Genomic DNA, 14279 nt, shown 5'->3' on the forward strand with positions numbered 1-14279 from the left:
CAGAAGCAAGATCAGCAGGTAGGAGTGGTAGTACAAAAGCAGGCTTCACTCGTCAGATAGAAAGATATACACGGTAGGTCAGCAAAAGGTAGGCAGTCAGGGGAGGCAAACAAGACCAGAAGGGATCAGGCAGCCAGCCAAAAGTCCAAAAACATGCTTGCTTCAAGTCACTAGAATAGGCAGTAGGTATATGCATGACACAAGGCTGCAGGAGACAATCTAGAAAATGACTAGAATTACTACATGGGCAGGTAGAGTGTATTAGAGGCTGATAGAGGTGATGTGATTCAGGTTGTCTGACCGGTAGTTGAGATTAGGTGACTGGAAAAGGTAAGAGCAGTGTTTTAAATCACAGCGGAACATTCTTAGGCTGAACCACAATACTCTCGCTATTGTTGGCATGGGTTTCAGCCCCGTGTTCCCTCAGCCCCATATTACCTCAGCCCCATGTTCCTTCAGCCCTATGTTTCCTCAACTCTATGTTCCTTCAGCCCTATGTTCCCGTAGCCTATGTTCCTTCAGCCCTATGTTCCTTCAGCCCTATGTTCCTTCAGCCCTGTTTCCTCAACTCTATGTTCCTTCAGCCCTATGTTCCTTCAGCCCTGTTTCCTCAACTCTATGTTCCTTCAGCCAATGTTCCCTCAGCTCTATGTTCCTTCAGCCCCAAGATCACTCAGCCCAGTGTTCATATTGCTCTATGTTCCTTCAGCCCTATGATCCTTCAGCTCTATGTTCTTTCAACCCTATGTTCCTTCAGCCCTGTGTTTCCTCAGCTCTATGATCACTCAGCCCTATGTTCCTTCAGCTCTATGATCCCTGAGCCCTATGTTCCTTCAGTCTTATGTTCTTTCAGCCCTATGTTCCTTCAGCTCTGTGTTCCTTCAGCCCTATGTTCCCTCAGCCCTATGTTCCCTCAGCCCTGTGTTCCTTCAGCACTAGGGTCCTTTAGCCCTGTTTCCTCAGCCTGTTTTCTCAGCCCTATGTTTTATTCCCCATCCAAATTAGACCCTATGTTTCCTCATCCCTATGCTACATCATCCTTAGCCAATGTAAACATGTTCTATAACTGTTGACCTGCTAACAGTACCCAATAACAGTCAGACAGACAAAAGAACAAATAGACAGGGGCCAAAACATGACCTCATTGGCGTTATCATAGCAGTGCCCCCTAAACTTCCTTATTTTGGAGCCTTGATATTTAGGTTATCACTGTAACAAATCTGGATTAAGACCCAGAGGCAAGATCAGCAGGTAGCAGGAGTACTGCAAAAGCAGGCTTTACTTGTCAAAAAGCAGGATATATAGGTCAGCAACGGGTAGGCAGTCAGTGGAGGCACACAAGACCAGAAGGGACTAGGCTGGCAGCCAAGTGTCCAAAGCTGCAGTCACTTGCAGACGGGCGATAGATAAGGAAACAAGAGAAATATTGTAGTACTGTAGTCTGTATGTAGTCTAGGGTAGTTGAAGTAATGAGGGACGGGAATGCAGACAGGTAGAGGATCAGGTCAGGTGACTGGTGGGCCGGGTGGAAGAGGAATCATGGCAGCAGAGGATGGATGAAAATCAATACACTGTACATTTTCTCGACTGAACCACATTACTCTCTCTCGCTATTTTGGGCAAATATAGCCTCAGAATGTTGGTATCAGCGTTTCAATTCTGGAGCGAGACCCAGAAGCAGAACCTGTGGGTAGGAGGAATAAAAGAAAAGAAGATATTAGAGTCAAAAGGCAGCGCACAGGTCGGAAACAGGTAGGCAGTCAGCGGAGGCAAACAGAACCAAGGGACCAGGCAGGCAGCCAAAAGTCCAAAATCCAGTTGTCTCAAGGCCTATACAAAAATTGGGTTACGTTTGGAGTAAATTGAAGCAATATAGCTCAGTGAATGGGATGTTCGCACTCTGAATTTGATGACAGCCTGTGTAGTTTCTTTTCATGGACAATATTTTGGAAAACCTCTGTCGATAATGAAATGAAAGATGGCTGAATTTCATTTAGCTGCTCCAGTTTGAGGGTCCTCGTGCTGTGCGTGTAGTGACTTAATGAGGCACTTGAATAGAACTTATTGATGAAGTGAATTATTAATCGGATGAAGTGGATCACCTGTTGCAGCCCCATTGAATTCAATAATTAGTAGCAGTTTTTATTCTGTCTGTTTGAAATGGCCCGTTTCCTCTGATTTTACGGTCTGACTTTGATTTCTGTGTTTGCTGTTGTATCATATTTATTAGTCATATATACATTTCTATTTACAGCAACTAGACCATAGTTTGAAGGAGAGAACCATGGACCAATGGTGCACTCTATACCCCCCACAGCCCACTCTCTCTCTCTCTTTCACTCCCTCTCTCGTCTTTATGGGAAGACTCAATGCTGGCCTTCAGGTCCCAGTTGGCCACTCATGATGGTCAGTCCACCTACGCCTCTGAGTGTTGTTGCCAGAGGCGGAAATGTACAGGCAACAGCAATCAGCATGCAGAGAAGAGGGAGCCACTGCATGGATTTCTTCATCACATTTTTACATACAGAGCACTTTCACTGATTCACAGCGATTGATTGGCACCAAAATTTTTGCAGAAGCGGTTTGCACTTTCACCACTTTTTCTGCCTCTTCTTCCCCTCCACTCTGTGGGAAGAGTACATGACTACAGTAGCTGTGTACTAGCCAGGAGCAGCTGGAGAAAGTGAGGGATAAAGTTAAGACACAGCTGGAGAGTGTACACCTCATTTAGGCGTGACACATTCACTTGTTCACGCACTCACAAACACACAGGTTTGCATATGTTGCTGTTTCATATGTGAATTCAACCAGACTAATTACTTAATTTCTGTGTATATTTTGGGTGTGTATATCAGCATGTTTAACAGGAGTGTTTAGCAGCAGGACTCCAGTGAGAGCTGTTAGAGATCTAACATCCACTCTGCCTTTATGTAACTTTGACAAGCAGTTTTTCTTTTATTTGTATGACCTTAAATCACTGTGATCATCATTAGGCTTCTGAAATCCTGTATGTAGAATTATTACCGAAACGTTTAATAAAGACCTTCATCTCAGTTGTAAACAAGCATGGTCCTCATAAGAAAAAAAAGCACAAGAAGAGACAGTCAAACCTTGGTTTTCCATCTGAACTGCCAACCCTTTTTTAAGGAAAGAAACAAAGCCAAGCTCGGACTGGAGCTCTAGGGATCCATCTCATTGGCTCATTTTTAGACAATTAGCGACTCGCTGAATCTGATTACCAGCCGCTGAGATTCGTTTCACCTTGTGAGTCTGTATGTGCGTCATAATGGAGCATGTGGTCCTGGGGAACCTCCACAGGAGCCGTTTTGAGTACTTTGCCAGATGTTTTTATTTCTGTCTGCCTGTGGACAGATGTATTTCAATCAGGAGAGACTTCATTAGAATTTCACAATCATTCATGACGCATTTATACAAATTGAATAGTGCAAAGTCTTTGGCGATTGGACTCCATCCTGAAGTAGGATGACAGAGGGGTGGAGACGCTTTAGGTTCAGATAAGGCCGAATCCGCCCGGAGTCCAGACACTGGTGGTGGTGGTGGTGGTGGTGATGAAGTTGCTGCAATCCAATCACGAACGAAGAGCATGACTGTGATGCTGACTGGAGGTGACTGGGCTGGACGAGGGTCGCATCTGATTGTGCTGAAATGATAACTGACAGCAGCAACATTAAAAAAAAGAGACGAAAAGTTTGACAGCATCGGTTTGATTGGCTTAAGGAACTGTGCAGAACCGACTTGGTTACCTTAAAGTGAACGCTCACAATCAGCTGAGAGAGTAATCACAAGGAAATACAGAGAGAGAGAGACTGAGATATTATGAATGAAAAAGCAGTGTGTCTTCCTGACTTAACTTCTGCTTAAGCTTCATTTCACTGTGCTCGAGTCACGTAACTGTACAGGTGTGTCGTTTAGATCAAAGTGAAGGCCGGATCTGAAGATGGGTGTGTTCTGAACAAGGGAACGAGGAAGTAGGGGGGTAGGAAGTGGGGAAGTGGGGAAGCGGGCATTTTGTTATGCCCCTGGCCTAATTTGACGTTGCAGTTTGTACGATCCCATCTCAAGATGCTCTAGTTTTCAATCAAGATTTAATTTCTTAGCAGTTATTCTTTGAACAACAACATAAAACCTCAGCCACTGTCTGTCTACCCACTCATGTTACATTTGAAGAATGTTTAGTATCCGAGCAAGACCAGATTTATTTGGCCTTTAATGAGCTTCTTTTTTTTTTTTTTGCAGCTGGCCATCTGTTTGATGTTGAGAGTTTAAAAAAAAAGACATGTTCCCTTCCTGCTGATGTTGACGATTACTCCATGTGCCACATTTCTCAGTTTACCTTCCAGCTTTTCTCGCCTAATGTTTTCGAAGCACAGTATTGCATTGATTCCAGGGAATCCACTCTCGAGGTTGAACCGGACCCCTTTGCTTTTTCTCGGGATAGCCGCTCCATTTATTGCAGAGCACATAGCACAAATATTTAATTGTTCTACTTAAACAGGAATATCCTGTTTCGTGAAAAATAGTAATCACAGCACTATTTCAGACATTGGTTTAGTAATAAATAATGTAGATTCTTCTTAATAAAGAAACACATTTAGAACTGCTGCTGTACACCAAGATTACGCAGTGAATGCATCTTATATTAACAGCACAGTGATTATAAAAGGCTGTAGTATATACAGCACATTGTAAACCTGTTAGTTCACTAATGCATTGGCCAAATGTTTTGTAATAACTATGAAGTAATTGCTCGTTCATCCTCATCAATGGTCATAATTAAATATATTTTGAAGGTTCTGAATATAGCTTTGGATGTATGTTATCATTGTGGTAGCGTTTCAATGTTACAAATTAATCTAAAAACTATGCTGTACAGCCCAAATACAATTATGTAATCAATCACCTTTTTTTCTGGTCTGTTATTATTATTTTCACATAAACTTTAATATTAAACTTTTTTTTTTTAACCTGAGTCATAGTCCATATCTCAGGGGACACAACATTCACCGCCTAAGAGCCCAAGCCTCTTTACTTTTAATATAATTGTCACTCCCATGGAAACACTTTGGAAGCATTTGCCTTTTCTTCTTTCCGCCTCGGACACTATTGTTAACATCTCTTCTGTAGTTTTTTTATTATTTGCTTCTCTCTTTTTACAACACCTTTACCGCTTTCTCCATGCAAAACAAAATGAGCATATTTCTACGCACAAAGTAATGAATGAGGCCGTTTTCGTTAACCTGTCAAAAGCATTTGTTTTTGCTGCTGATGTACCGGATGTGTTGGCATCGATGGGAATACTCGTAACTGGACTTCCTCAGCGTATGAAGTCAGGGAGTGTCCAGTCTGGGTTCTTGCCAGGAACAAAAATTGTTCTGCATTTTGGATCTTGTCCTTTTTACCGTTCACAATAATGACATTGTTTCCTCACTGAGTGACTGTCAAGTCCATCTCTCAACAACACTATTACGTCATAAATTACTGACTTTGTACAAATAGCTGTGGAAAACTTGAACCTAACTAAAAAAAATCATGTTTTCCAGAGCAAGAGGTCACACAGCTTGATCTCACTCCCAGAGCGTCAAGTATCGACGCTTGGGCAGTGGCCCTCGACGTATTGATACCGACGCACAAGGCACCCTTCAGAGTGTGTATGAAACTCGTCATTATTGTCTCAGCGCAACGGAGGTAGAAATACGGGCGAGGAAATCAGCTTAAACTTCCATAGTCAGATGACATTGTGTTCGTATTTCAAGTTACTGAACAAGCATGTTAAGCCAAACCATGATCCGCTTTCTTTACCTTGAAAAGTACTTTCATTGCCCCTAAACCTAATCGTGACCCCTCCGCATCAAGATATCGTGTACAAGGTTCTGTACAAGCGGCAAAATATGTAGGGATGAGATTACGTCAGATCACAATAATCTGCATACAGAATGGAACTAATATTGAGAGAGTTATAGAGTGTATATATATATATATATATATATATATATATATATATATATATATATATATATATATATATATATATATATATATCTTAGCATCTGGTTTGATGAAAAATGTACATTTAAATTCCATAATGCTAATCTTGTGAGCAAACTGGGGCAGAAAATTGCCTTTTTATCAGTGCTTTAAGTGGGAAAAAAAGAAATGCCAGTACTCCCCTTACCCACATGTTGGCTTGTGTATTGGCCAGTAGCAGCAAACATTCAGAATTACTACAGTGAATAGAAGACACAAGAGATAATAGGTTTGTGGGGTCCTGCACCAAGAAGACTTGAAGGGTTTTGGGTGGTGTAGTTCAAGCACCGACACCTGGGGGTTCGATTCTGGACGTCCCTCCCGTGCGGAGTTTGCATGTTCCCCCCGTGTCAGCGTTCCTTCTCCGGCTTACTCCCACAGTCCAAAAGACATGCAGCTTAGGTTAACTGATGACTCTAAATTGCCCGTAGGTGTGAATGGTTGTCTGTTCTCTATGTGCCTTCGCCCAATGTTCATACGGCTTATGAGGAGCAGCGCAAAACCGCTGGCGCTGTGCCCAGAGGATCTGATATGAAGAGCGTAGAGAAGAGTCCTGGCAGCTCGTGAGTAATGCCGATGCACAAGAAGAAGTCACGGTACGAGAAAGAGTAAAAAGGTAGAAATGACGGTGTACTGGCTTCCGTACGGTTAGCGGGAAGAAGATTGTTGAAGTAGCTTCCTGATCAGTTCTGGACTTTGGTGATGTAGTTTATAGACATGTTGCTGCTTCTCTCCTTCAACCTCTCGACTCGATCACTCACTTTTCCCTGAGATTCTGTTCTGGTAATAGCTATCCAGCAATGTCTCCTGTATAAGCAGGTTGGTTGGCGTTCTCTTGCAGATGTAAGGGGTAATACACATTGGTATTACAAAGCACATGTTGTTGTTTTTATCTTGTGTCATTTTCCCCTGTGTATTTTTGTATTTTATCTGGTTGTGTAACTTCTTCTTTACTCTATGTCACTGTAAATGAGGGCATTTGATTTAAATTAAGGCTTGAACAATGAACATCTATTTACACTCCAGACAACTTGTCAGATTGGGTTTTAAGTGCAAACGGTTTCAGTGATAACAACACAACTGTTACAACTCTTACAATTTGGGGGAAGGCTCACTTAAAACCTGGCACTTCATAGTCTGTTCTGTAAAGGCACGCACTTAGATTATCGATCTATAGAACAAAGACTCAGACAAAAGACACACATTTTGGGTTTTAAAACAAGTATAAAATTCCCAATATCCATTATCTTTAAATGTAGCATGGTCGAGATTTACCAAGGACCGGTGCTCACCTGCTAAAATCTCAATTAACTGCTCACTATCGAGTAAACCTTTGAGTGTCTATTATATTGGGATTAGTGAATGAGCGAACAAGGGAGTGATCTCAGACACAGCCCGACACTATAGTTCACAGCTCCACACAGACTTTTATTTTCGGATCATTTTCAGTTTTCATTCTCAACTGTTATCAATTTTAACTGGTGAAATCACCACACTTTTTTTTTTTTTTTGGTCAGTGTCATCTAAGACGTATCTAAGCGGGAATGACACTAACAATGTGACAGTCTATAATGGCCTGTTTGTGCTGTTCTCCCGAGTGTGTGGTGTAACGAGGATAATATTGGCCAGTGGGCATCGGAGTACAAAGTGTCACAGAAGATTACACAGCAGGTGGCGAAGGCGCTGCTTTCCATTAGAGACAAATACTCCCTGTGTAACTATGTTTATGTGGCCTTCACTGGTCACATTGACCAAACCATATGTGCCAAGGAAATGCTAGTGTGTGTGTGTGTGTGTGTGTGTGTGTGTGTGTGTGTGTGTGTGTGTGTGTGTGTGTGTGTGTGTGTGTGTGTGTGTGTGAGTGAAACTGCACGATGCAGCCACCCAACTCTCTCCGTCGGTGTTCCTTGAGGAGTTGCAAGCAGATGGACGATATCCTTGCAGAGCTGGAGTTTCACATTCAGGATGAAAATGTCCCCCAAACCAAACGGCGTGAGATTCTAAAATGACCAGACAGAGACTCAGGCTAAGACATACAAGCACACAAAACAGACGCACACCAACACCTTCAGTACGAGGGTGCATTTGCAAATGAATTGACAAAACAATTATAGATTCATTATTCTATAAATACAACCACACTGACTTGTTGAATACACACTTCAATTGATGGTCTGTCATGTGGAGAGAAACAGAGTCTGCCATGTGGTATCATACATTATTACATTATATATTTATTTATTCTGTTATTATACCTTTTTTTTAGTGTTTTTTCAGTGTGTTTTGTTGCTGTTATTCCAGTATCAGCATGAGTATATTCACTTCATACTGTAAACACAACTGTAGATCATTTCTCCCGAGCCTTCACATCACAATCTCCACTTCTCTCAACCTCCCACCACCCATGGGCGAGAAAATAATAATAAACATAATATAGAGATGTGCATCTTCCCAGCATCTACATATTGAGCCACATTGAGTCGTATCTGTATTCATGTATGCATACAGACACATACATGCATCAACACGGCCATAGTTATCTACACAGGCAAACATATGGCTAGCATAGATTCTGTGTCTCCAGAAAAAAAGAAACCCACCCACGTTACAGTATTTATTATTTTATTACGCTATATTTGAATGAACATTTACCAGTTTATTGATTTGTTTGTCATATCAATGCTTCAGTATTAGCTCATTCCTTAACTGATAAGTGAACAGGAAATTAGCAGATTCATTCGTCGACAGAAAACCTGCGCGCCGTGGCACACAATGACCGTATGTACAATCCGTCGCTCTGTCTTGGCCTTGAGTTCATTTTCCATTCTTAATCTGTATTCGTTCAATAATTGCTCCCTCAAATACTTTATACAAGAGGCTAGGTTCTTTTCTTACCCACCGAGGAGCCAATAAATGATCATTGCGTTCTTTATTAACCTAATATGCTGATGTCAGCATCCAAAACCACAGCCTTCCACACCACCACCAGGATGAAGGCTCAATCAGCAGTTGGCCGATGGCCAAGCAGGGACAATATGCTATTGTCTGATTATTGGATCCACCCCATAATCAGGCATTATCCCCAGATAAAGTCTATTCCAGTCCATGTATAATCAACAGCACTAATTGTTTAACACACTGACTAAAATCATTGCATGTACTTTTTTTCTTCTTCAGTTTTTGAGTATTCATGTTAATGGAAAACTTGTGAAACAAGTGTACTTGTGGCTTTTAGTAGTTGAATGAGGGGGGGGGGGGACTTAAAAATGCATCATTGGAGTGTCATATTCATGTTCAATCCCACTTCCATTGAGCATCTCTCTGGTGTCGATCCTGTGCGCTATATCAACAAACAGCCTCACCACCACTGAAAAACAAAACAGCCCAGCTCACAGTTTCTACACCCCGAGCAGCTAATATGTTCTGACAAACCTTTAAACGTTTCAGTAAATCTTGTGTTTTCGAGGTCGCACTGTGAGATCGCATCTTAAAATAAGCAAAGCGTCAATCTCAGTCAGGTTTTTCGTTTATTGCCAGTCAGATATTTAATGCCGCCTCTGGCTACGCTGTTAATAGAAAGGCCATAAAGAGTAACAGCCTCAAGATGAGCTATTTTAAATTGTTCTGTGGGCTGGGCCAATTAGTTTGATTTGGCTACTGCCTCCAACACGGAAACGCACTATTGCACCGAGTCCGAGCCCAAAGCACCCAACGTACTGTAACCTCTGAGCACCCCAATACTTTAACACCCTGAATGTACAATTGGGATTTCCTGCAACACAAATTGGGTACCGAAGGGTCCCCCCGGTGCTTCAGGTGCAAATTAACCAACAAAGTCTAAATGTGTACTTCCCCAGATCAGGTGGATGACATCATTTCTGCATATTTCTGTGTGTGTTGCAGGTTGCTACTCGAGGTGGGCCGCGTCGAGGAGTCGGCGTACTCTCTGCTTCTCTGTGTGCAAACCCGATGCCTGAACTTCTGTGAGCATCAAGTTGACTGTTGTGGTTGTCAGCTGTTGCATGCTTGGATACACGTTGGAGAAACCTGCAGGTTTGTTCTTTCGTGTCAATGGAACAGTTTGGAAACTACACTTATCCGCTTCCGTGCAGAGGGTTGCCGTCCTGCATCGAAACTCTCACTTAAGTAAAAGGAGAAAAGTATTAGCGTCAACTTATACTTCAAGTATCGAAAGTAAATGTGCTCATTATGCAGAATGGCTCATTTCATATTTATATATGTATTATAATACTGGGATATAATTATTATGCATTAATGTGATCATCCGTTTACAGCTAATTTAAATGTTTGGTATGCTATTGGGTCGCTTAAACGTGAATAGTGTATCATAATTTTTTAGCTTTGTATGAATAATCTAAATCTACAAAGTATCTGCAATGTTGTCAAATAAATTATAATAGGATAACAAGCACAATATGTCCCTCTGAGTTGAATTATAAAGTAGCATCAAATGGAAATACACAAGTATCTCAAAACTGTACTCAAGTACAGTGCCTTTGTAAATGTACTTAATTACTTTCCCCCACTTTGCAGGGTAAATATGATATAGCCAGCAGATTATATATATATATATATTTTATTAGCATATGGACTTGAAATGAGGGGGACTAACTAAACCATACCAGCTCAATATTTAACGACTCCTAACTAGTTTGTGTAATCCGTGCAAAAACATCAGTTTGTGTTTTTTTTTACAGGGGCTTTTGAGGCAGACTATTTCCTTCACCTGGTCGTCCTTTCACCCTTCTGGCCAGGTACACAATGCCCCGTAACATCGCAACAAGTCGATTTTACACTGAGACTTTTGTTTGGCTTCAGAAGTGCTGGTAGGCTTCCTTTTTAGCTGTTTCCACATTTCCCGTCTTTGTTCTCAGCAAACAGACTCCTGGCTGTAGCTTCAAACAGGCAAACAAGCGTTCGTCCCGGAATTTCTCATTCATTATCCGATAACCACCTCAAGCTGAACCCTTTGTGTCGATGGACATGCTGCATGCACACAGCTAACTAAGTCCAGTTCTTGTAATGTATATTTCATTTGACCCTAAAGTTACTGAAAACATGAATTATTCATATCTCTAAGCTCGCCTGTGCCATGAACCAAAAGTACACTTACTTTATAAAAAAGAAAATCTGAATGTTAAGAGATTCTTCCCATTTATGCGTAATAAGTTCACCTATTTCAACCAAAAAAATATGTTTTTTGTTAAAACGTTAAAATGAGGACGGACTATTTTCACAAAGCGAGGTCTCCCTAAAGAGTCAAAACTTTCTAAATCCTTCTCCTGCAATTAATTATTAAAATATTGACTGACCTTTTCAAGCTAAGGATAATTGCTGGTGTGGCCAAGTGAAAAAGACACAGCAGTGCATCACTCCGTGCAAATTGATTTGGCGTCTGCACTCATGAACTTTTCACTGTGATCAGCACTGTGACAGGAAGTAATCCCCTATCAATTTTCGAGATGGGTGTCTTTTAAAAGGGGGCCTATGCACGGGTAGGGGAGGTGGTGGGGGGGATATTGTTAAAGAAGACACAAAGACCCTTGAGAGCCAGTCTAAAGATGTCTCGCGATCGAAACACAACACACTGCCCCTATCTGGCTGCAGGAAGCAGTGCCGTCTGTGGGAGAGCTCATTCCAGGTCACCCACTCTCTGTGGGCGAGAGTGAGAGAAGGTGGAGAGTGCACAAGAGGGAGGGAGACAAAGTAAAAAAGACAGACTTGATAGAGAGAACATCTATAACTCGGTAAATGCCAGCTATCACACCGCTCTGTTTCAGATAGAGAGGCGCCTTGAATACATTTCTGTTTATTTTGTTGCCATTTATCGACGGAGTGATTCATTTCCTGAGTCTATATAAAGCCGTGTACTGTAGCTACAATGCAACGTCTTCGCTGCAGCGCCTCAGTCGGAGGGAAAAAAAAACAAGAGTCAAGATCATTGTATAAAAGACAGAAATCTATCTTGTGGGTTTATCATCGGCCCACTTTCTTCACCAACCAGCTTAGAAACATTGCGGTGAATCATGCTTGTGGATTTCTATTGTGTTGACCTGTCAATCAAATTGACTGATGATTGTCAGATCATTTTTTAACTGCGCAGGTCGGTGTGGCCACTAGAAGTGACGTAAAGTAGCCGGCGGTTTTAAACAAGTACTCAGAATTAGAAACTTTGTGTAACTGCCTTAAAATGTAAAAAAAAGAAAGAAAAAAGCATTAAACCCACAATGCTATTCTTAAAAACACACACACACACACACACACACACACACAGGAATTGATAGTAAAAATACAACCCCAAAAAAAAGTGAGCCGCCGGGCCTCGTTGTCATGGAAACAATGTGCCTCTTCCTAAAAAGACGTTTAAGTCAAGTCGACAGTTACAGGCTTTTATGGACTGTGCTTCAGTTAGCCGTGCAGCTAATTAGCCGTGCAGCTAATTAGCGGCGCGCGCTTTTTAAAGCCGGGAGGTGTTGAGGCTGGCGTCCTGCAGCAGTGAGCGCGGCCAGGTGTTCATGAATGGGGACTTGTGTGTGTGTGTGTGTGTGTGTGTGTGTGTGTGTGGCTCAGGACAACTCGTAAAAAAAACAAAAAACAAAAACAAAATAAAACCGTATGTATCTGGGTTGCGTCGCCGCCAAAAACAAAAGTGGCGACACTCTGAAAAAGTCAGTTACCATGGATACAAAAATTGCCCACATCATTTTTGTCAGAGGCCTTGTGTAATAGTTTTCTCTTCCCTTCTATTTATCTATTTATTCATTCATTTGTTTATTTATTTATCAGATTGTTTGCCTGCTGGTTTCAGAGTTGGATTTGCTTTAATTGGAACTTATTTTCCTTTCCTCTGATTCATTTTTCAAAATATTGGAGTACCGGGTTTTAACTATTAGCCAAACAACATTAGCGCAATGAGCTTTTTGTCTTCATTAATAACAACATACTTAGCACATTTGTTGACGCTCCACATATTGATAATGGGTCTCATTTGTTGTTGTTTTTTTCAAATATTTCACAATCGCACACCTTGTGAAATGTAACCACAGGGCAGAAATGAAGAGGTAGAGACACGCGGGAGCCATGTTTTGAACCCGAGCTGAGCGTCTGCGTCGTCGTCTCCGCATCGCGACATGCCCGGGTAGCTTCCGCCGCGTGTGTCGTCGGCCCATGAAAGATGCATGACGACTGAGCCCAGCGATTAATAACAGGGACACATGTTGAGATCATTTCGAGCAACACACGATGATCTACACTCAACAGCAGAGCGGACTCTCCAAGGGCAGCAGAAAAGAATGCGTATACGAAAAAGAGGAGGGGGGAGAGAGAGATCCTGGAGTCCTTGTGCCACCCGAATCCCCAAAAAGGTCACGTCCCAGAAATTACTATATAGGTCTGCAGGCGTGCTTAACCTTGAATGAGATTATATTTAATGGGACGGACGGCTTTTAAAAAAGCTTATTCTATCGCGGCCTGGAAAGAATGTATGATTCTATTTCCTTGGAAACAGATGAACGTTTAAATATAGCACAAGACACGCTGAGCCACGCTCACTTGGAGCTAACTCTAGGTCAACAGATGAAAAAAATGGAAGCAACTGTTAATGGCGTTGCGCAACATTTTCTACACGTCCCAAAGGGGGGGGGGGGGGGGGAGGATCTGCGTGGGTCCGACCCGTCCCGGGAGGACACCCATACTTGGTGTAAAGCAGGAGGAGGTGGTCGTGGATGGGATGGGATGAAAGAAAGGCGGGCGCTTTTTATATTTGGAACCCGAGGAATGTTTTTTTTTTCCCCCCACAAGAAAAAGTAGACCACCATCCTCTCCTTGTGTGGTCTGTGTCCCTCGCTTTCATGTCTGGTTACGCAATCGTCTGTTTCTTTTTATTCTGAGCCTTGGAGGCTCGGGCTCCGACGGAGGAGGATAGAGGACCTCAACAGGTGGAGATTTTTATTCTCGGGATAGAGGAGGAGGAGGAGGAGGAGGGAAGTGCAGTGTTCCTTCATATTAAGCCCTCCGGCCTGCTTATAGGCTGCGTTTGGCCTCAAAGGGTAACTCGGATTATTAGAGCCAGTCCTGGTAGATCCCCGGCCTGCTTACATGACCCCATGCAGTATCTACACCATCTGTCTGCATTGGGACTCCACGGGAACACTCAGAGGGAGGCATAAGGGGAGAGAGGAAGAAGAGGAGGAGGGGGGGTTGTCAGCTCCCAG

The 14279-nt window shown here is 42.4% G+C and overlaps 1 protein-coding gene across 4 annotated transcripts in view; it reads left to right on the forward strand.

The window, feature by feature from the left end:
• The window catches only part of grin2ab (glutamate receptor, ionotropic, N-methyl D-aspartate 2A, b), a 117785-nt gene that overhangs the window by 5544 nt on the left and 97962 nt on the right, over positions 1-14279 (forward strand). For 2 of the 4 annotated variants that reach the window (XM_068589079.1, XM_068589076.1), the window contains 2 exons: positions 9949-10098; positions 10764-10820. The gene's annotated coding sequence lies outside the window, so the exon portion shown is untranslated. Of the gene's footprint in view, positions 1-9948; positions 10099-10763; positions 10893-14279 lie in introns of all 4 variants that reach the window. The other 2 variants (XM_068589077.1, XM_068589078.1) reach the window with 2 other exon arrangements.

This window comes from Clinocottus analis, unplaced genomic scaffold, assembly GCF_023055335.1.
Source record: "Clinocottus analis isolate CAN_PGR_092001 unplaced genomic scaffold, fCliAna1.0.p SCAF_22, whole genome shotgun sequence".
NCBI classification, from domain to species: domain Eukaryota; kingdom Metazoa; phylum Chordata; class Actinopteri; order Perciformes; family Cottidae; genus Clinocottus; species Clinocottus analis.